We start from the raw sequence: 23,864 nt of genomic DNA, 5'->3' as shown, positions 1-23,864 counted from the left end.
TAAATTAAACAAATAGTTTAAAGTTTAATTTCTTTACATAATTTTAATTAACTCAAAACAACTTAAATCTACATTGGTCAAACTGAGATCAATCGTTGCACCTAAACGTAAATTTCAATAAAAAAAAATTATAAACCCACATGAAAATTGAATGTCTCATTTAATATTCTGGGAACCGTCTCGGTTTCTATAAAATAACATAAATCACAATGAGATAGTATAAGTAAACAATGAACTGTGAAAGTCTACAGGTTTTACTAGACGATAACATAAAGTAATCGTCTAGTAATTCAGAAATGTAGTATTTTTCTATATTTTTTGTTCGGTTTAAAGTATCTCTGCAACCTATTAGTGCACTTTTCGAATCTAATAGACCCCTTTTACTTACGGGGTACCCTAAGTCCTTACCCCTAATACTTACCCCTAATAGATTTTTCCTTTCTTGGAACAAAGAAATACATTGCATTTTGTACATTTCACAAAACTTTGCAGCTTACATCCAGGCCTCATGCTTCTTAAGAGACTTCCAGTAATTACTTGGTAGTGACCAAGATTATCACAACGTTTTTTGTTTTGTCGTATGGTTAGTGGTCAACCTAGTGTCAAAGTTGTTCAAGCCGCCCTGGCCTTTGACGTGGTTTAACGACTGTTATCTTAGTAGACAACAACCGGGACCGACTTTTAACGTGCCCTCCGAAGCACGGAGACGCCCAGTTCAAATACCAATATGCGGTCACTCATCTATGGAATGACTGCGCCAACGGTTGCTTAACCCACAGATCGTTTAACAACCGGTGAGCGCAACTGGCTATGGGCGCCTCACCGGTCGGTAACAGCCGGTAAAACTTGGCATCCTTTTTTTCTTTTTGCTTGAGGTCTTGCGGCATCGATACTACTGTTTGTCATGGGATGCTGAAGCAATGAAAAAAGCGGTTGAAGCTGTAAGATCGAACGAAATGGGATATAAAAAAGCAGTGAAGTTATTTAATGTTCCAAGATCTACTTTGAAAGATTACGTAAAACAATCTAATACATCTGCTGACAATTTGATCTCAGGAAAAATTGTATGTTTGTAAAAATCCCCGCGACACAAGAGCAATTCTTAGTGCGGGAGTTGTCTAAAAAAAAATGTGATGCATCAAGACAATTGTGGTTTTTATATTAAAATCAATAATGCAATTTGTTTAATTATCCTCGCTAAAGCCGGATAAGTTTTCGCAGTCGAGAAATTCGACATCATGAACATTGGAGTTGCTTGTAGATAGTTGTGGACTGGAAGGCCGTGGAGGGCTGTATAAAATAGAATCTTCAAACGCACAGTCACAATCATTCATTAGCACATCCATCTGATGATAAGCATCAGCAGCAACGTCCAATTATAAGTAATAAAAGTGATTTTGGCTGCATTGTCAGTAGTGAGTCTGTTTCTTTTTTTGCTGTGTATATTACTGTGAGCGCTGAATGATCGCTCAACTGCAGCAGAAGTGCACGGTGCTGTTAATATCCGAACCGCAACTTTGCTCAAAGAGGTGGACGTGCAAATGCCACTCCACCAATTTACTGCACTAATTTCGTTAAGATTTTCCTACAAAAACCTTCGGCTCCAATAATTATTGCGAGCTCTATATGATGATAAGTCTGGCACAACATTAACACCAACATTTCTTCCTGTTTCATATATGTATTCCACGGCATCTAATTCTTGATTTTGATCTAATTCGACTCCTAGAGATGTATTGGCTTTAAGCATATTTTGACCCTCTCATCAACCTTAAAAAGAATTTAATTTTTTGTGGTGTTATCTATCATTGTGACTTCTGGTAGTGAAAATAGTAGCGAAGATTTCATATTTTGAAGCGTAATGAAGACTTTGTGAATATTTTGTTCGTTTGATTCTAACTTGAAAATTGCATCTGACATAGGTTCTAAAATAAGAATACATTGTTTAATCATAACCCAAAAAGCATCATCCAATAATGCTGATTTTTCTTCTGCTGGTAACAGTGCCGCTTGTTCATGTACAGCTAGTGTCTGTAAGGCAGTTTTTGTATACTCAATACTTTTAAAGCTCGTGCAATAACTTCCCCACCTGCTGTCGCATGGCAGCTTTAAGGTTTCACCAGCACCCTTTTCTTTTACTATTTTGTTCAGAAGAGACGAGAGAACTTGGCTTTTCTTAATAGCTTTGATCACATGTACTGCTATATCTTTGAAATTTTTTATCACTGGGATTCTGATAATGTCTTTACAAAGCAAATGAAGAGTGTGTGCAGCGCAATTCAACAATGTCACATGTGGATGTATTTCTTTCACTAGACGAAAAGCACGTTGCACATTAGATGCATTGTCACCAATCAATGTTGCAAATTTTTCTACTCCATACTCAGACATTGTGGTCAAAATTTGTTCAGAAATATATTCGCCTGAGTGCCTATTTTCTTCTGTTGCTATACTTTTTATAAACACAGGTTCTGGTTTCGAAATTAAGATGTTGAGAACACCCTCATTTCTACAGTTCGACCATCCATCTAACTGCAAGTGTAAACATTTACAGGACGTCATTTCTTCTTTTAGCTCGCGATGCATATCTTTATAAGTCTTCTCCAATAAACTCGTCGATAAGGTTTTTCTAGTCGGCAGTTTATACAAAGGTTGCAGCTGGTCAAAAAAGCTTATCCAGAGCGGATGTTCAACTATTGACAACGGTGTCCCCGATACATAAATAGCTTTAGCTAAAGTTGCGCGCAAATTTTGTTTTTCTCCATCTGACATGCTGCGTTTTATTAATGGTGTTGAAGAGTTTTCAACTGACGAAGAGTTAAATTCAGGTTCTGGATCCATGTTTTCTTTGTTTCTAGTAACTATCTGCGGTGGCGGCTCACTTGTACCTGCAGATGTTGACGAGCTATGTAATTCTTGTTTGCAAGTTTGGGGGCAGTTGGCGCATTGTAGTAGATGTCTAGCCATTTCCGCAAATTTGCTATTTTGTAACGCTTTTCACAATATTTGCATGTCGCTGATTTGTTTTCGGTTTCTTGATAATGCGCCCATATTATTTGATTTTTTGGTCTCACCATCTTGATCTAAAAGAAAAAGAAATAGATCACTGAACTTGTTTCGAAATGCAATAATGGACTGTGCGCGCGCGAACTGAATGCAGCTCTGAGGAATGCGGGTAAGACAAGGACAGCACTTCACTGTAGGCGTGCGAGGGTGGTGTTCGGGCGGCGAAGGGAGATGCGCGTAGGGTTCGAAGTATCGGCCTCGGGTATCGATACCGAGTAATCATGTGGTATCGAAGGACGGGTATCGATACCCAAAAAGTATCGGTCTCAAAGTATCGGTACTACTCAGTATCGAGTATTTGCAGAACTTTAAAACATAATTATTTCAACGAAATATTAAGCTATGGGAGATGTAAGCAAATAAAACATTAAATACAGAAGTACAAAATATATTTAAAAAAGCAATTTAAAACCACTCCTCATCTGGGCGGCCGCTTAAAAACAATAATTCATTTAATCGCTTCGGCTTTAAACGATTGCGTGTTTGAGTCATTACGGCCCCAGCTTTTGAAAAAAGCCTTTCGGCAGGGACAGAGGTAGCCACAACCACAGCGTGACGCCTAAATTCCCTATAAAGACCAGGAAAAACTTCCTTCATATCTTCCCAGGTCTCCATGGGGTTGGATTTTAAAGGAGTTACGGGGCTTTTAATATAGTGAGACAGCTCGTCAGCATCCCTATGTCCCGTGTTCTTCCTACATTTACATGCCAATTCTTTATGTGCACGCCAAAAATTTTATGTATCTGCATCAGAAATACTATCAGTTTCCGATTCTGACGAGACAATATTAGAATTTTCAGCAATGCTCCTACGCAGAATGCTTAAGGCACTTGCACACGCTTCTGCGTTTTTAAAATGTAAATTTTTGAAGCGCGGGTCAAGCAATGTGCTAATTGCAACAATTGAAATATGCTCGATTGCACCAAATCTCTTTTGTAACTGCCGTTGAAGCAATTCCTTCGCTTTTAGTAATACAGGCGATGTATATTCTACCATATTATTGACCTGACTTATCACGCAGTTTATTAGAGGAATAACTTTTTGTTAGAATATTATGGCAACACAAATAATATTGTTATGTTGGCTAATTGATAGTTCATAAGTTTTCTGTTGTTACGGTTGGCTGCAATGAATGTGTGTGTTCACTCTAATACATTCCTGCCATGTGCAAATACCATTCTGAATAAAACAAAGTTATAAAACAGTTAAAACGGTTTCATTAATTATTAGTTTTCTACAGGTTATGGGCCCAGAAAGCGCATACCTGTTTAAAAGTAAAAGTAAAATCGAGCGTAATTATTTCATATCGGCGAAAAGTGAGGTTAGGTCAGAACGCGCCATTAAAATTTTCGTCGAGAAGGATATTATTACTTGCTCTAGCAAGGAAGGACAGCACGATGGATATCACAAATAATGTAATGAAACTGGAAGGAGCTCGAAATTGGAATATATGGAAGTTTCAAATGACCGTACTTATGAGGGGTCAAGGATGGTTGGACATTGTAGAAGGACGGACTGTGAAACCGGAGGACGCCACAGAACGAAATATTTGGGAGTCGAAGGATGCGAAAGCTCAAACACTTCTAGTGACAAGAATGTCCGAAGATGTTATGATACATCTTGTCACATGTACAACTTCTTCTGAAATGTGGAAGAAGCTCCTTAGTGTCTACGCACAAAAGTCAGAGACCAGCATACATATCATCCAGCAGCGATTTTCCAGTATAAGTACGAAAAAGGAGTGGAAATGTCTGTATTTTTGTCTAAGATACAAGAAATACAAAACCAGCTAAAACAGTTGGGTGAAGAAATTTCTGATAAGTTCGCTATAACTAAAGTGTTAATGAGTTTACCGGACGAGTATAAACACTTTGTGTCGGCCTGGGAGTCAGCACCAGAAGACAAACAGACATTTGATAATTTAGTGACCAGGCTGCTCATCGAAGAGGGGAGATTGAAAGAAAAGACAGAAGAAAAAGATAGTACACCGTCATCGTCGGCGTTTGTAGCTAGAAGGAACATAAAGTGTTTTAAGTGCGGCAAATCCGGACATTATCAAACAGACTGCAGAAGTAATAAAGACAGTGAGAAAAAGGTGAACGATAATAAATGTTTTTACTGTGGAAAAGTCGGACATTACAAAGCACAGTGCCGGTTCAGAATGTCAAAGGACAATAAGAAAATAAGTAATGCGTTTATTGTATCGGACTCAGTGCATAAACAATACGTAGAATCACAGTGGCTAGTTGACTCGGGAGCCAGTGAGCATATGTGCCGCAATCGTTCGTTGTTTTCATCATTTCAAAGTGTATCGCAAAAATCCGTCATAGTTGGCAACGGTACGACCATTAGTGTGTTAGGATGTGGACAGATGGCGGTGCAAGTCAATAACGGGAGTGATTGGATAAACACAACTATAGACAATGTGTTGTATGTTCCCGAACTAAAAACAAATCTTTTCTCTGTGAACCGCGCTGCTGATCGGGGATATGCCATAATGACAGATGACAGCAAATGCAAGTTTCTCAAAAATGGCGTTGTTTGTGCAATTGGAAAAAGACTTGAGAACTCATATTATTTGGACTTTCGTTACAAATGTGATGTTGCAAGTGTTGCAAGGGTAGCTACCAATGATTTGAACGAGTGGCATGAAAAGTTGGCACATCAAAACTTTGATTATGTGAAGAACGTGTTGAAACAAAATAACATTGAAATAAAACAATCTTCAGTTCCTCAATGTGAAAGCTGCTTAAAGGGAAAGATTCACCGGCTACCATTTAAGAAAAGTGACAGTGTAACCTCCAGGACGTGTGAAGTAATACATGGGGACACATGTGGACCCATGGAAGTAGAATCAATTGGTGGTTCGAGATATTATGTTGTGTTGAACGACTATTCTAACTTCAGGACTGTCTATTTTGTCAAAGCAAAACATGAAATCAAACACTGTCTGGAGGATTTTTTGAACAAAGCAGAGAATGCAACCGGGAATAAGGTGAAGACTTTTAGGACTGACAACGGATTGGAATTTATAAATAAAGAAGTAATGGAAATGTGTTCAAAGAGAGGGATAATACATGAAACTACTGTTACTTATACACCGGAACAAAACGGGAAGGCTGAACGTGAAAACAGAACTCTTGTCGAGGCAGCAAGAACAATGTTACATGCTAAGAATTTGCCTAAGAAACTGTGGGCTGAAGCAGTCAACACAGCTGCTTTTGTGTTAAACAGGACAGGAAAAGGCAAAGATAGAAAATCTCCATATGAAATATGGACGAACAAAAAGTATGATATTCATCAACTGAAGGTTTTTGGTTCCCCCGTGTTTGTACACATACCAAAGGAAAGGCGGAGAAAGTGGGACTCAAAAGGGGAGAAAGGATTAATGATTGGCTATGGTGAACATGTGAAGGGCTACAGAGTATATTTTCCAGAGAGAAACTGTATAGATACAAAAAGATGTGGTATTCTTAAACCAAGATGAATGTAAAGAGAATGAATCAACAGTTATGTTGGGCTTGAATGACCTACTTATTCAAGATGAACATCAGGAAACAAAGAAGGTGAGTGAGATCACCGAAGACAAAGAAACTCAAAGTAATAGTGATACTCTTACTACGCTTGAAGACGTGTCTACTGAGGAGAGTGAGTCATTTAGTGAATATGAACCCTGCGAGGATGAATCATCTGAGGTGGAGGAAACAACAGTTCAGAATGAAAGAAGGAAGAGAGTGAGGAAACAGACATCGTTCTATCAGTGCCACAATGTTGTTAGTAAAATGAGTGAACCAACTACATACAAAGAAGTTATGGGAAGGAAGGACGCAAGTAAGTGGAAAGAGGCAATTAAGAAAGAATTACAAACACTAAATGATAATAATACTTGGACATTCTGTGAAGCACCTGTAAGTGAAAATATTATTAGTACCAAATGGGTTTTTAAGCGCAAGGGAAATAGTAACGACCAGTACAAAGCTAGACTAGTGGCTAGAGGTTTTGAGCAGGTTAGTGACTTTGATTTAGGAGAAATATATGCGCCTGTTGCAAAGTTATCTACTTTTCGAGTCTTTGTTGCAATAGCTACTCATTTAAATTTACCAATTTATCAAATGGACGTTACTGGGGCATTCTTATATGGGGATATAGATAGAGAGGTTTATATTAAATTGCCAGAAGGGGCTTATTCTGGAGAGAAAAATATTGTAAAACTAAATAAGGCATTGTATGGTCTGAAAAATTCACCTAAGTGTTGGAACAATAAATTCACTCTGTGATTAGTAGAGAAGGCTTCATTAAGTCTAATAATGATTCATGTTTATTCAAAAGGTGCAATGGTATAGATAAAATGTATGTACTACTGTATGTTGACGATATTTTGTTTTTTGGTACTAATAAGAGACATATAGAAGAATTTAAGAATGTGTTGAATAACGAATTTGAAATGAAAGACATGGAATTAATATCAAATTTTCTGGGCATAAATGTAAAGCAAAATTTAGAAACAGGTACTACTGAATTGGATCAAACAAGCTATTTAGAAAGTGTGCTAAGAAAATTTAATATGGAAAACTGTAAGGATATGTCGACTCCTATGGAGATAAATTTTAACACTAAAATACTTACAAATGAAACTGTTCATAAAGATAAAAATATTGAGAAGTTGTGCAGGCAGATAATAGGTTGCTTGATGTATGCAGCATCAGGCACAAGACCCGATCTTTGTTATCCAATTTCTTTGCTGAGTAGATATCAATCAATCGCAAGTAATGAGTTACTTAGTGCATTAAAGAGATTGTTGAGATATACCAAACATACATTAAATTACAAACTAGTTTTTAAGTGTAAAGATATTAATTTACAAGGTTACTGTGATGCCGATTGGGCAGGTGATGTATTGGACAGAAAGTCCACTTCAGGTTATATGTTCAAACTATCAGATTGTTTGATTCTGTGGTGCTCTAAAAAGCAAGCCTCAGTTAGTCTGTCTTCCACAGAATCGGAATATGTATCATTGAGTATGGCCGCTAGTGATGTATCTTGGCTTATAAATTTGTTAACTGATTTTAGTTATGAAAATGTTTGCCCTGTTAATATTTTTTGTGATAACCAGTCAGCAATAATAAATGCTAATTCTGATACTATAAAAAGACTGAAACATATAGATATTCGCTACCATTTTGTTAAAGATCTAGTGAAAGATAATAAGATATGTATTAAGTATATTAAGACTAATGAACAGCCTGCTGATATGTTAACCAAGATTTTAAGTAAGGAATTAATTGTAAAACATTTGAGCAAAAGTGGTGTAACTTTGAGTATAAATTAATGCTAATCTGTTATCTAGATAAAATCTTTTATTATAAATATATATATTTGTGTTGAGAAGGGGTGTTAGAATATTATGGCAACACAAATAATATTGTTATGTTGGCTAATTGATAGTTCATAAGTTTTCTGTTGTTACGGTTGGCTGCAATGAATGTGTGTGTTCACTCTAATACATTCCTGCCATGTGCAAATACCATTCTGAATAAAACAAAGTTATAAAACAGTTAAAACGGTTTCATTAATTATTAGTTTTCTACACTTTTGACAAAGTTATGTATTGCTCTCCAGACAGCTCTCGTGTGAGGCCGCGCCGACGGCTCTCTTTGATTGATAGTTCGAGCAATTCGCTCGCGGAAGACGGAAGCTCTTCACCGGTGTCGTTCGTTATGTCCTACTAGCTGACCCGCGCAACTTCGCTTGCGTCACCTAAGAGAATGGGTCAAAATTTTCCCCGTTTTTGTAACATTTTTCGTTGCTACTCCGCTCCTAATGACCGTAGCGTGATGTTATATAGCCTATAGCCTTCCTCGATAAATGGGCTATCTAACACTGAAAGAATTTTTCAAATCGGACCAGTAGTTCCTGAGATTAGCGCGTTCAAACAAACAAACAAACAAACTCTTCAGCTTTATTATATTAGCATAGATTCGTCGTGTCGTGTGTGAACTGTTGTTTATTATTACTTGTTATTGTTCCGGTTTTGAGTTGTTAGTGTTTTTATTGTTATTGTTTTCGAAGAGCAGTTGTGTTCGTAAATAGGAAGAAATGTTGATGTGCTATGTATGGTGAAGCACGTGGAAGTGCACGGCGTGCTCTGCACCTGTACGTCCGGATCCAAAGGTACCTACTCAAACTCTCGCCATACACCAGGTAATTGCGTGTTGATAGACATTGATAACAATTCGTTTTAGCACTTTCTTAATAATGGTTACTGGCTTAATAATGGTAACGCCGCCAGAAATCTCGTAGGCATGCGCGGAGATATATCGCGTTGTTCACTATACATTGAATGCTCAAAAATGACTAACTCGGGAACCAATCATTTCCGAGAAATATCGTTGAAGTAAATTTCGCGCATTTAGTGTCACAAAATTAACACTGAAGTTTTCGGTTAACCGTCGTTTACACCTTGTATTTATGTGGGAAAGGAAAAGCCTTACGAGACTAATCCTATTGACACTGACGAGACTAATCCTATTATCACTGACGAGACTAATCCTATTATCACTGACGAGACTAATCCTATTGTCACTGACGAGACTAATCCTATTATCACTGACGAGACTAATCCTATTGTCACTGACGAGACTAATCCTATTGTCACTGACGAGACTAATCCTATTGACACTGACGAGACTAATCCTATTGTCACTGACGAGACTAATCCTATTGTCACTGACGAGACTAATCCTATTGTCACTGACGAGACTAATCCTACTGACGTTGACGAGAGACCTGATGACACAGACACGACTGAAGATGTCACAGCTGGCAGTAGCGATGTACGTCCCAGCAACGCTACTGCTAAGATTGTATACGACTTAGTTGAGCCTCTACTTCACCGTGGACATACGCTAATAATGGACAATTTTTATAATAGACCATTATTAGCACGGTGTCTAAAACGACAACAGACCGACTGTTACGGGACGTTACGACTGAATCGGGAATTTGTTCCCGATTCATTAAAGAAATTGACTAAGACAGAACTAAGACAAGGTGAAGTTTTGGCCAGCTACTGTTCCGATTTGTCTGTAATGGTATGGCGAGATGCTAACCTAGTTAGCATGCTCTCGACATACCATTCCGTCCAAATCGGCACCCGACAGAAATATGACAGACTGACTTATAAGCCAAGCGTTGTCCTGGACTACAACAAGTCTATGGGAGGAGTGGACAAAAAAGACCAAATCCTATCTGGTCAGCCCATGGAACGTTCACGAAATAAAATTTGGTACAAAAAAGTCTTTAGACGACTTTTTAACACAGCCATATTTAATTCGTTTGTTATATTTAAATCTGCCAATAAATCAATTACACACAGGCAGTTCAGGATAACTTTGGCGGAAGACTTACTAAAATTACATCGAAATATTGACCTTAAGACAGAACCGAGACTACTAAATGCTAAAACCGGACTTATGAAGAAGACAGATTCAACCACTACAGCCAGGCCTAAGGTCGAGCATCGACACTTCCCTGTTAAAACTGACTTTAGGCAAAGTCGCTGTTGGATGTGTGCCCAGCGAAAAGTCATTGCGAGGACAGTGTGGAAATGTCTGGAATGCGACAAAAATTTGTGCATAGAGAAATGTTTTATAGAGTACCATACATAACTTTTTTATTTATTTACATTCATTTTTTTTATTATTTCCATTTTTTTATTTATTTATTTTAATTGTTGTTTATTTTAATAAAACCCAAACAAAAAAATAACCAACTTAAATTACAAAGTGCGAATGAGACCTTAGATGAGCGGCCATATTGCTTATATTTTGCCTTCGCGGGCGAGTAAGACACTCGCGACGCCGCGATAATATTATGAAGAGTAGTGTTTTGTTTCGATTAATTTAAACTACTTAGCGTTAATTAAAAATTAACATTTATGCATCATATGAAAGGGTAATTCGTCTAGTTTGTTGTGACATTATTTAGTTTGTAAAATAAACAGTATTTTTTCGATGTAGTGTAAAAGAACAAAATTTCAATGTTCATTTTCCTCGCATTTAATGTTTACATTTGTTTTTAATATCAAAAATGAAATTTATAGACAATAAAACATACCTACATAGTTTGAATCGCTATTCTTCTATAAATTTTTTGTAGTTTTTTTCTTTATTCTAGCTATTATAGTTAAGAAGCTATGTAGGTTTTTTTGTTACAATTGCGTACACGGTAACAACCGAGTTCTGACCGCGCGTGTTCGGACGTGCAAAGGTATACCAATCGCGCAGGCCGGACGTTAAAAAGGTTAGGCATGCTCATCGTAACGTGTATCCTAATTACAAATTTCTCGCACCAGTTGCGACATCGGTGCCCTGCGAACGAATGCAGCAAAGCGGGGCGAATAATATGCGACCGAAGAGCTAGTCTTAACAGTAGCAAAGTGCGGCAACTTATGTTTTCAAATGTTAATTTAAACCAAAACAGATTTAACTTGTAAATATTTGAATTGATTGTACTTAGTGTAAATATTGATATCATGTACATAAAATAAAATGAAATGTTAAATGTGCCTGTTATACATTACAGCCAACATGGAAAAAGTATGAATTAGGGAAGTTCTTTGTATGTAACAGTGGCGAAGGGTGACTTTTGTTAAAAGGCAAGCCGGAGCTAAAACTGCTAACGTTAAGCAACTCTTGGTGCGGTCATTCCATAGGTGGGTGACCGACGCGATGGCGGCTTGAACAAATTTGACATTAGGTTGACCACTAACCATACGCTTTTACTGGTGGTGGCAATATCTATGCCACCAACATTTTTATTTTTTTTCTCGTACGGCAATACTACTACTTAAAAAGTAACCGATTCTGCGTGATAAGGAACGCATCACAGATTATTAAAAAATAAAACATTGGCACATTTGACATATGACAAAGTTTTGATTGAAGGTATTTTTAAAAGGTTCATAAGTTGACGATCTATATAAAAATCTAAGAAAATCTTCATATTGCGACGTAGCCACGGTAAGATTTTATATTTATTGTAAAGTAAATGGTATTCTAATTATGCTTTACTATATATTTTCTAACAATAATTACTATTTGTTCTCAAAATTGGCTCCGAACATGGTGGCAACATATATGCCATTACCAGTTACCATTACCATTGCACTTGTCTGGTTTGTTTTAGATTTGTATAGAAATGTATAAGTAACCTTTACTTTTCACATTTTTTTTAGACAATGAGTAAGCGAAGACAGGTTTTGGCGGACAAGCAAATAGAAGAAGAGCTTGAAAATCTATTCGGTATACCAGATGGCTTTTTATCTGAAGATGATGAAGAAGTGACAGCTACCGAGTGCGTTGAAGATTCAGACTTGCTTTCTGTGTTATTAGGTGAAGATGTTCTGATTAGCTCAGCATCGGAACAAGTACGAGAAAGTCCCGGCCTAACAAATTTACCTGTACCTTCTACATCTAGAGCAGAAGTTCAAAATTCTCCTTTGGAAACTGCAAGATTTCAGTCATCTGTGTCTGAAGACGGAGAAATCCCAAACCTTTCAGACTTTTCTTCTTCGTCAGATGATGAATCAGATGCAGATGAGGTCGAATGGAAAAAGCAATCTTGGCAACAAAGTCCTAACTTGGAAAACTTCGATTGCCCACCTTTACGCTGTACCAAAAATCTACCAAATAGAACAAGACCGATTACATATTTTGAACTGTTTTTTGATAACAAAGTAATGGAAAATATAATAACACAGACAAACAGATATGCCGAACAACAAAATGCACGAAACTGGACATCCATAACTATACCGGAATTAAAAGCATTTCTTGGCATCATAATACAGATGGGTATTCATGTACTCCCTACAATCGAGGACTATTGGTCAAGTGATCCACTATTACATGTAGTAGAAATAGCTGAAACTATGACATTGCAAAGGTTCCAAAAGATATTAAGATTCTTGCATATCAATGATAATATGACAATGCCGAGCCGTAATGACAATAACTATGATAAATTGTATAAATTGCGGCCTCTTATTGACCGTTTGAACAATCTATGTCAAAATAATGCAAATACAACTAATTCTCAGTCGATTGATGAATGCATGATTAAATTTAAGGGTCGCTCTAGCCTGAAACAATATATGCCAATGAAACCCGTGAAACGCGGGTACAAAGTATGGTGCAGAGCTGACAGTAATACAGGGTATCTATATCAATTCCAAGTTTACACAGGCAAGACTGATACTGCAGAGACAGGACTGGGAAGGAATGTCGTAAAATCATTATGCGAGCCCTTATTGAGAAATGGTTATTCTGGTCATGTGGCTTTTGATAACTTCTTTTCAAGTTTTGACCTTATGCAAGAATTATATGAACAAGGTGTCTACAGTACAGCAACAATTCGAAGTGATCGGGTCGATTTACCACTTTTGGTAAAGAAACCAAAAAAGACTGGAAACAGAGAAGAAGATCAGAAGATAGCGGAAGCTTCTATTAGGGCAACCGCAAAGCTCAAAAAACTGAAGAAAGGAAAATGGAAGTGGAGGGTCAAGAAGAACGTAGGATTTGCTGTTTGGAAAGATACCAAACAAGTGAATGTTGTAAGCACAGCATTCCATCCTAAAGAAAAAAGAAATTGTAATAGAACTCAAAAAGACGGTTCAAAAAAGACTATCAAATGCCCATTACTAATACCAGAATATACAAAACGTATGGGTGGTGTCGATCGTTTCGACCAAAAAAGAACATCATATTCCGTGGGTAGAAGAAGTCGCAAATGGTGGACCCGAATATTTTATTTTTTGATAGATGTTGCAATAACCAATGCCCATATATTACATCAAACGAACACCCGAGTGCACAATGTTATGAGCCAAAAAGAATTCAGAATTGCACTTTCAAGGGAGCTGGTGGATAATAAAACCTTTAAAAAAAGATCATTCCAATCAATGCCAAATTATGTAACTAAAAAAAAGAAACGAGTGGAAGAAAGTGATGAAAGACAAAAAAGAATTTACGGTGTACCTGAAGAAATCAGATTTGAAAGATTAGGTGAACACTGGCCTATAGAAATAGAGACTTATAAGAGGTGTCGCTACTGCAGCACTAAAGGAAATAATAAGAGGTCTAAAATAGAATGTGAACGTTGTAAAGTTGCACTATGTATACATCCATGTTTCAAATTATTTCACCAAGAAAAGCAATGAACGACGAAGGCCGAGACTGGTGCTGGCAAGGATATTGCCACCATGTTTTTTTCTTATTATAAACATGTATATTTTTTTTTCTTGAACATTAATTATTAAACTACCCACAATGATTCCATAAAACGAGAATTTATTTTTCTGACATAAAAAAATGCTTCTACCAGTTAAAGGGTTCTTGCGTTGCCTAATATGATGACGGACTTCAGGGTTACTGCTGCACTAATTAATGCAACACGACGTCCTTACGAAGATAGCGTGTACGTAGAGCAGTTTATAAATATTATAAATGAGAATCTATACTAATATTATAAAGCTGAAGAGTTTGTTTGATTGTTTGTTTGTTTGTTTGTTTGTTTGAACGCGCTAATCTCAGGAACTGCTGGTCCGATTTGAAAAATTCTTTCAGTGTTAGATAGCCCATTTATCGAGGAAGGCTATAGGCTATATAACATCACGCTACGGTCATTAGGAGCGGAGTAGCAACGAAAAATGTTACAAAATCGGGGAAAATTTTTACCCATCCTCTTAGGTGACGCAAGCGAAGTTGCGCGGGGCAGCTAGTGAGAATATAAATAGAGAGAATGAATTGGCACAATATGTACAAGAAAATAATATGAATAGGCAAAGAGTAGCCTTCGTGCCTATTGATGGTAATGATCCATCGTTCGGTGATTTCCCTCAACTAACATATGAGGAATTGACTTTGTTTACATTGGGGAGTTATCACTTGAGATTAGCCAGATCTTACTGCCACGAGCACGTGCGACCAAATAGTCTGAACACATTAGAAGTGTACAGACACCGCATGTTAGTTGACAACAAAATATTAATTAGAGGGAGAATTCAGTCTCGACATGTCAGGAGTAAACAATATTATACTGATGTTTTGGTGAATCCAACACGACATGGTCGAGAGAGTATCGAGGGATACTACTGTTCATGTATTCACGGCCGCCGCACTATAGGAAGTTGTGCCCATATTGCAAGCGTAGTATACTTTTTATCCTGGGCCAGACATCAAGAAAATATTGATACACCTGCTGCTTTCTTGGACAATGTAATAGATATTGATGAAGCTGAATAAACATTAAAAAAAAACATGTATTTTATTTTCTCTTCCCTAAAACCACAAGTTATAAGTTAAGTTTTCAATTAAAGTAGATTACAATTTTTTATTATTATTATTTTATGATCCCCATCAGCCACAATAATGCGCCAGTTACCATTGAAAAGTACAATCATTTGTCTTTGATACCCGCCATATTTCATTTCTGTACGCCGTAGGTATAGTTTTCACACTAAATGGGCCATGACCTTTCAAAAATAAAAACGAAATTAAAAAAGCGGTTCATGGTTTACAGCTGTCTCGAAATACTGTGATGCGCCGTATAGAAACAATAAGTAAAAATTTAAATGAACAACTACAAGAAGATATCATCCGCTGCGTTGCTTTTTTGCTTCAATTTGACGAGTCAACAGATATCACTGATACTGCACAATTACTTGTTTTTATTCGGATGGTTTTCGAAGATTTCTCAACCAAAGAAGAACTGCTAAGTATGATTTCCTTAAAAGGAAAAACTAGTGGCCTTGATATATTCACGGTATTCAAAGCATATATTTGCCAGATTAAGCTACCCTTGTATAAACTAGTATCAATGACAACTGATGGAGCTCCTGCAATGATAGGTATTCATAATGGTTTTATTAGTCTTTGTCACAAAGACGAAGATTTTCCAGACTTCATTAGTTACCACTGCATAATTCATCAACAAGTACTGGCTAGTAAGAGATTAAACACGAAACATGTGATGGATATTTCTTTCAAAATTGTAAATTCCATAAAAGGAAAAGCCCTCCAAAGGCGGCTCTTTAAACAGCAATTAGATGAGAAGGAACCAGAATTAACATTGCACACGGATGTAAGGTGGTTGAGTCGAAGCAAGTTTTTGCAAAGATTTCGAGATCTATTGGACGAAATAATAAAATTTCTTGAAGAAAGGAGTGATGATTATCGGCAATTGCGTGATTTAGACTGGCAATGTGATTTAGCTTTCTTGGCCGATTTTACTGGAAAACTGAGTACATTAAATCTGAATCTACAAGGCAAGAATAAAACATTAACAGAAATGATGAGTTCTATTGCAGCATTTCAAAGTCAAACAGCGTCTATGATAGTTGACATAGAGAAGAAAAAATTTGAACAATTTATAAACATCAAGGATCATATGGAAAAACATCCTACCTACAATTTCATTTCTGAGAAGTACACGACAGAAATTAGGGCAGTGATAGCAGACGTCGAAATTCGCTTTAGTGATTTAAAAAAAATTGAGAAATTGGTTCAATTCATCAGTTATCCGTTTAATGATTCCTGTGCGTGGTGGCGCCACTGAGCACGACACTTAGCATTAAGTTTTAAAAATTGTTATGTTATTTTCTAATATTCGACTGATTGTATTTTTATAAGGTAGATAATAAGACAAGAATTGTAAATATATATACTTTATTTAAGAAATTGTACAGAAATACACTAAAAATTGTTAATTAATGTAAGCGGCTCTCGTCGCAGTCAAGTTTCCTAGTACTTAAGCTTTTGTCCAAAATGTCTTACTGGAATCCTATTGGCTAAAATGCGGGGATTCTAATTGGTCCATTTTTATCGGCCAATAAGAGGGCCTACATTAATTTGAGGATTTTGTATAAATATGGTGGCCATTTGTACTAGCAACACAGTCCACAGCTAGCATCGAAACAATAAGGATCTGAAAATAAACTTTCTTCAAACCGCAAGAAGTCTTCTTATTTACCGGCACAGCATAATGTACCCAGTACATTAAATGGTCCTTCGAGCCGGATACAGGAAGAAAACATTGAAGAAAGAAGCCTGAAACATTATTGAAGAAAGGATCCTGAAAAAACAGTGAAGAAACAAGCCTGAAGCATTATCGAAGAAAGGATCCTGAAAACAGTGAAGAAAGAAGCCTGAAACATTATCGAAGAAAGGATCCTGAAAAACATTGAAGAAAGAAATTATTAAAACTGAAGATAGAAACGTGAACAAAACGAAAACATGCCGACTACGCGTTCAGAAGGAAAGGGGCGCAAGACGACCGCACAAACACCGTCGTCGTCCGAGGGCACGGCCAGCACCTCGGCGACCGGTGCTACCACCGAGGCTACGGGCACCAGCGTCACAGGAACGACCGACAACACAGAGAACACAGCAGCCACCACATCGGTCACCGCGACGACAGCGCCCTCGGGACGAGCCTCGGCACCGCTTGCGCCACCAACAGACGAAACACCTTCGGTAACCGCTTCAACAGCACCGACGCTCCGGATGGACGCCGCGTGCATGCAGCCGCCCGGCGGGAGGACGGACCCTCTTCCGAACCGCAATAAGGAAACTACGAAACCAGGTGAGACAGTGACAGTGCAAAGGAAAGTGAACATTAGTGTGCAACCGAACAAACCACAGTGCCCCTCCCCCCCGCCAGTGCTAAGGGCGCAAGGGGGATCAACCGCGAGTCGTGTTAAAGCTATTAAAATCGCAAAAGCGCGGGAAGAGTTGTTACGCTTACAAGTGGAGTTGGCTACCGCGCGCTTAGCCGTCCTAGAGACTGAGGACTCAGATGAAGAACAAGAAGAGATATCCGTGTGTACGAAAGAGGAAGTGAACGAAAGGGTTGACAGCTGGCTAGAGAGGCAAAACACGCAACCAATCTTGGCGATCACGAACGAACCACATCAGCCGGAAGAGCCGTCAGTTATCAGAACCACTATGCAAGGAGATCAACATCAGTCGCACGGGACACTCACACCGGCGGGAGCTCGACAAGACTTCAAAGAACTTGCAGAGGCCATAACGTCAGCAGTGAGAGCGGGTCAACGACCTAAGTTCATCGAACTACCTATTTTCAATGGTTCGTATCAAGATTGGCTACCTTTTCGCGCCGCTTACTATGAAACGGAAAGTGTGTATAGTACAGTAGAAAACATAAACCGCCTGAGAAGAAATCTTAAAGGAAAAGCCAGGGAAGCAGTTGAGGGTCTGCTTATCACCGACGCTCACCCATCCGAGATAATGCAAGCACTCGAATCTCGATTTGGACGACCAGAGTCAATAGCGATGATGCAAATGGAAGCGCTACGAGTTTTACCACGTCTCACGGAATCGCCCCGCGACATATGTATATTCGCCACGAAAATCTCCAATATCGTCGCTACATTAAAAACCTTAAGCTGTATCAACTACATGTACAACCCGGAAGTGAGCAAGACAATAGTGGACAAGCTGACGCCTACCCTGCGATACAGATTCTTCGACTTCGCCGCCGCGGAACCCAAAGAAGACCCAGACTTGATGAAGTTAGACAAGTTCCTGAGAAGAGAATCAACGCTATGCAGTCCTTACGCGCTACCTGAGCAAATATCAACACAACCGCCGTTCACCACACAGAAGAGGCCACAGAGAGTTCACAACGTCACGGAAAAACCGTACACACCGAGATGTCCGGTATGCGAACAAACAGGACACTTGGTGACAGAATGTGGACGTTTTAAGAAGATGAATGAAGATGAACGATGGGACATAGCCAAGGCCAAACGACTCTGCTTTCGATGTTTGAGATATAGGAAAGTTACTCACCGTTGTGCTACGAAACAATGCGGCGTGAACGACTGTAAATACACTCATCACGCGCTTCTACACTGTAACAAGAAAGAAGATAAGAAAGAGTCCGAAGCGTCGGAAATCATCACCTCTACGTGGACGCCTAGAAAGAAACAGTCTTTCTTAAAAATCATACCAGTGCAAGTAGAAGGTTCTACAGGTCTAATCAACACCTTCGCGTTAATGGACGACGGTTCTACAGTGACCCTGATCGACAACGACCTAGCCAAGCAAATAGGAGCGACAGGACCCGTCGACCCGTTGAAAATACAGACAATTAGTGACGTCAAAACGTCAGAAATAGCCTCTAGAAGAGTCACATTCTCGATTAGAGGTATGAACGGCTTTGAAGACAGAATACAGGCTCGTACAGTAAGAAACTTCCAAGTATCGTCGCAACGCGTATCTAGGGAACACATCAAGGCGTGTCAACATCTGAAGGACATACAGGGAGAGTTGACATATGAAGACGTGAAGCCGAAGCTACTGATCGGACAAGACAACTGGCATCTCCTACTGACATCGGACGTAAGAAAAGGAAACAAAGACCAACCTGTGGCATCTCTCACGTCACTAGGTTGGGTACTCCATGGCAGTTTGCTGAAGCACAAAACCCAGAGCATCGACTTCGTATCCCATATGACCGAAACAAATGAAGACCACATAGAAACCTTAGTCAAGCAGTACTTCGAGATGGACGCGATCTGCCTGAACCCCAAGAGACCTAGATCAGACCCAGAGGAACAAGCTCTTCGAATCCTAGACAACACTACGAAAAAGACTGAAGATGGAAGGTATGAAACAAGTCTGTTATGGCGTAAAGAAGACTACAACTTACCCAACAACTACGAGAACTCCTTGAAGCGTCTACACAACATCGAGAAGAAGATCGATCGAGATCAAGTTTTGAAGACGAAGTACAAGGAACAGATGGAAGCACTCGTACAGAAGGGATACGCAGAACCTGCACCTCGAGAAACAACACCCGGTAAAACTTGGTACTTACCACACTTCGCGGTCATCAACCCCATGAAGCCAGAGAAGTTACGAGTGGTACACGACGCAGCAGCCAAGACGAAGGGAGTGTCTCTCAACGACATGTTACTCAAAGGTCCGGACCTCCTACAGTCTCTACCAGGCGTCGTGATGAAGTTCAGACAACACGCTATAGCCGTCACAGCCGACATCAAGGAAATGTTCATGCAAGTGCAACTACGAGTTCAAGATAGAGATGCGCTACGTTACCTATGGCGAGGAGATAGAAGAGACGACAATCCCCCCGAAGAGTACAGGATGAAGTCACTAATATTCGGCGCGTCGAGCTCACCATCAACAGCGATCTACGTCAAAAACTTGAACGCGAAACAATACGAAGTGTCAAACCCAGAAGCAGCGTTAGCCATCAAGAACAAGCATTACGTGGACGACTACTTGGACAGTTTCGAAACATTGGAAGACGCTATACGTATAACAAAGGACGTGCGACAAATCCATCAAAACGCAAGCTTCGAGTTGAAACAATGGAAGTCGAACTCACCATCACTATTAGCCGCATTAGGAGAACAAGAACAAAGGGAAGATCTCGAGTTATATACGTCGACAGAAACCACAGAACGAGTGTTGGGAGTCATATGGAAGATCACTACAGACGAATTAACGTTCAATCTCAACTTGGCGAGAATTGAACCGCCACTACTGAAAAGGAAGACGCCGACGAAGAGGGAAGCACTCAAGATCGTTATGTCTCTATTCGACCCACTAGGACTCGCATCACCAGTAACTATCAAGGCGAAACAAATACTACAAGAAGTCTGGCGCAGAGGAACAGGCTGGGATGCTGAAATACAAGAGGATCTCGCAGAGGAATGGAAGATATGGATGGAACATCTACAAAGACTTCGAGACGTGACCATACCACGGAGATACCTCGGCTACAGCGATGCGACTAAGCTTCAGCTTCATGTCTTCACCGACGCGAGCGAGTCTGCCTACTCAGCGGTCCTATATTGGCGAACGGAGACGCCGAACGGGGACGTAGCGGTGTCACTCATCATGGCTAAGGCGAAGGTAGCACCTCTTAAACTGACGTCGATACCCCGCCTAGAACTACAAGCAGCAGTGATGGGAACCAGAATAGCTGAAACAGTCATAGAAGAAACACAGTGAAGGACCCGAACTGGAATCAAACAACGAAGAGAGAGGTGGTCAAGAAAGCAACTTCCTTACGCAGCTACGACAAGATTATCCCGGTAACAGCTGAAACACTCAAGAAAGCAGAAGAACTTCTCATGTGTGCATCGCAAGTAGAAGCTTTCGCAACAGAAATAGAAGACTTAAAAGACAACAAACCGATCAACAAAGAAAGCCGTCTACATCACCTAAGCGTCGAGCTAACCAACGACGTCATCAGACTCAGGAGCCGAATCGACGCGATAGGAGCAGCCAACGAAGCCATCAAAAGCCCTATGGTGTTAGACGGAAACCATCCGACCGTAAAGTTGTGGGTCAACTCAGTACATCGACAGTTACATCACGCCGGAGTTGAAGCTACAGTGAACGAGTGCAGACAACAATACTGGGTCATACGCATTCGTCCAGTGACCCGAGCTATACTGAAGAGATGCCTGTTCTGTAGAATGAAGACACAAGTACCGCCACACCCAAGGACCGGAGACCTGCCAGCCTGTCGCCTCGCGCATCATCGACGACCCTTCACGTATACAGGCGTGGACTACTTCGGACCTCTCTCGGTAGCTGTTGGCAGAACAAGACAGAAGAGATACGTCGCAATCTTCACGTGCCTCACCACACGAGCTGTACATCTAGAAATAGCGGGTTCACTCACAACCGACTCCGCTATTATGGCGCTACGCAGGATGATCGCGCGACGTGGGTGTCCAACAGAAATCTGGTCGGACAACGGTACCAACCTGAAGGGAGCAGACAAGGAACTCAGACAAGCAATCGACGCAGGGACATCGCAGGAAGCAGCGAAGAGGACAATCTCCTTTTTTTTTTTTTTTTTTTTTTTTTTTCGTGGGGAAATGCGTTACGCATACCCTGCGCCCTGGGTGGAGCGCAGGGTTATGTGGGACTCTCCCGCTAGAAGGGCGGGCATACACCACTAAAACCCCACGAGTGCCTGCCTGATCCGCGTATGTGACGTGCGACGGGATAACTGCTTTCGCTTAGAACCGCAAGTCGCACGCCACGCGGTTGCCCCTTCCACAGGGGCCCTTTCTAGACCGATTGGCTCGATGGCCGGACACTACGGCCATCGACCTTCTTTGGAGTCTCTCCTCCAAGTTGACAGCAGACGCCCAGTCCACTGTCAGAGACCCAATTTAGGGTGGGCGGCGGTCATGCGCCGCTCTCCTCCGTCCGACACGGCGTTGACGCATCGGGTGTGCATTCGGGTCTAGCTCCCGGACCCTCTCCGCATCCTCCTTTTGCGCCATTACGATTTCGCTGAAGCATCGCATCGCGCTCCAGGCCTCGTCGCTACCGAGCATGGAGCGAATTACGGCCGGTAGCGACAAATCGAGCCCTATTGCGGTGATCAGCGCTCCGCGCTCTGTCGCCCAAGCCGGGCACTCGGCCAATGTGTGGGCGGCCGTATCTTCGATATGCCCACAGTGGTGGCATGCTGGGGAAGGCTCTCTCCTTGCGACTACAAATAGGTATCGGCCGAAGCAGCCGTGCCCCGTTAGGATTTGCGTCAGTCGGTAGGTCACCGTTCCATGACGTCTGTGCAACCACTCCTCGAGGACCGGTTGGATGGCGCTAATGAGTAGAGCACTAGCGCTGGGGTGCTCCAGCCGCTCGGACCAGATCCGAAGGATGTTCTGGCGTGATTCGCGTCTCCACTGCGCGATAGCCTCCGGGTCTGGACCTGTCCCCCGTGTCCGAGCCTCTGAAGTCTGGCGGTATACATCCGCCAAAACTCGGGCTTCAAGGTCCCACGGGGGAGTCCCTGCCAACACACACGCCGCCTCGAAGAGGACAATCTCCTGGCGCTACATACCCCCCGGTGCACCATTCATGGGCGGCGCATGGGAGAGATTAGTGAGGTCAGTCAAAGTGGCCCTCACAGCGACACTGCACGAGCGAAACCCTACGGAGGAAGTCCTGTCTACTCTACTTAGCGAAGCCGAGTACACCGTGAATAGCCGACCGCTGACTCACGTATCAGTTAGCGCAGAAGACCCTGAAGCTCTCACGCCCAACCACTTCCTATTGGGCGGACCCGGCCGAGTACCACAACCCGGTACATTCACAGAACGAGACGAACTTTCAACATCAAAATGGCGAGCAGCGCAACGACTAGCCGACGTTTTCTGGACGCGGTGGCTGAGAGAATATCTACCGGAACTTCAAAACCGGCGGGAGCCCCACGGACGCGGACCTGCGGTACGAGTCGACGACCTAGTGCAGGTCGTTGACCCCAACCTGCCACGCAACATCTGGCTACGAGGACGTGTGACAGCTGTCTACCCAGGCCCGGACAACGTCGTGAGGACCGTGGACATCCTGACCAAAGGAGGAGTTCTTCGCCGACCCGTCCGCAAGCTGGTGATACTGCCGCTCAGGGGAGACGACGCACCCGCACCGACAGAAGATGCGACGACCTCGCACGGCGGGAGAGATGGATCTCATCGTCAGACACTGAAGAATGCCTTCATGGTCAAGCTAAGGTTCGTGCCCGAGGAGATCAACCAAATGTGACTCCCACTCCAGAGGTCATGGAGATCATGATGCTGCCAGGGAAGCTCACTAAGATCAGCACAGCCCTAGAGCGCGTCTCTGACAGCAAGGCTCCAAATTTTTCGACCACTTCAACGGAGCAAAAAGATCTTGAAGCTCCAACTCAAATCATCAAACAGTACACTAGCGCAGACATGACAA

The 23,864-nt window shown here is 41.0% G+C and overlaps 1 pseudogene; it reads left to right on the top strand.

The window, feature by feature from the left end:
• The first annotated feature begins 16,676 nt into the window (after window positions 1-16,676).
• LOC142985097 (uncharacterized) lies at window positions 16,677-23,797 on the top strand (annotated as a pseudogene).
• The last annotated feature ends 67 nt before the right edge of the window (window positions 23,798-23,864 follow it).

Source organism: Anticarsia gemmatalis, chromosome 29 (assembly GCF_050436995.1).
Source record: "Anticarsia gemmatalis isolate Benzon Research Colony breed Stoneville strain chromosome 29, ilAntGemm2 primary, whole genome shotgun sequence".
Classification (NCBI taxonomy): domain Eukaryota; kingdom Metazoa; phylum Arthropoda; class Insecta; order Lepidoptera; family Erebidae; genus Anticarsia; species Anticarsia gemmatalis.
Note: the sequence above shows the minus strand (reverse complement) of the source record. Positions and strands in the feature narration are given on the sequence as shown.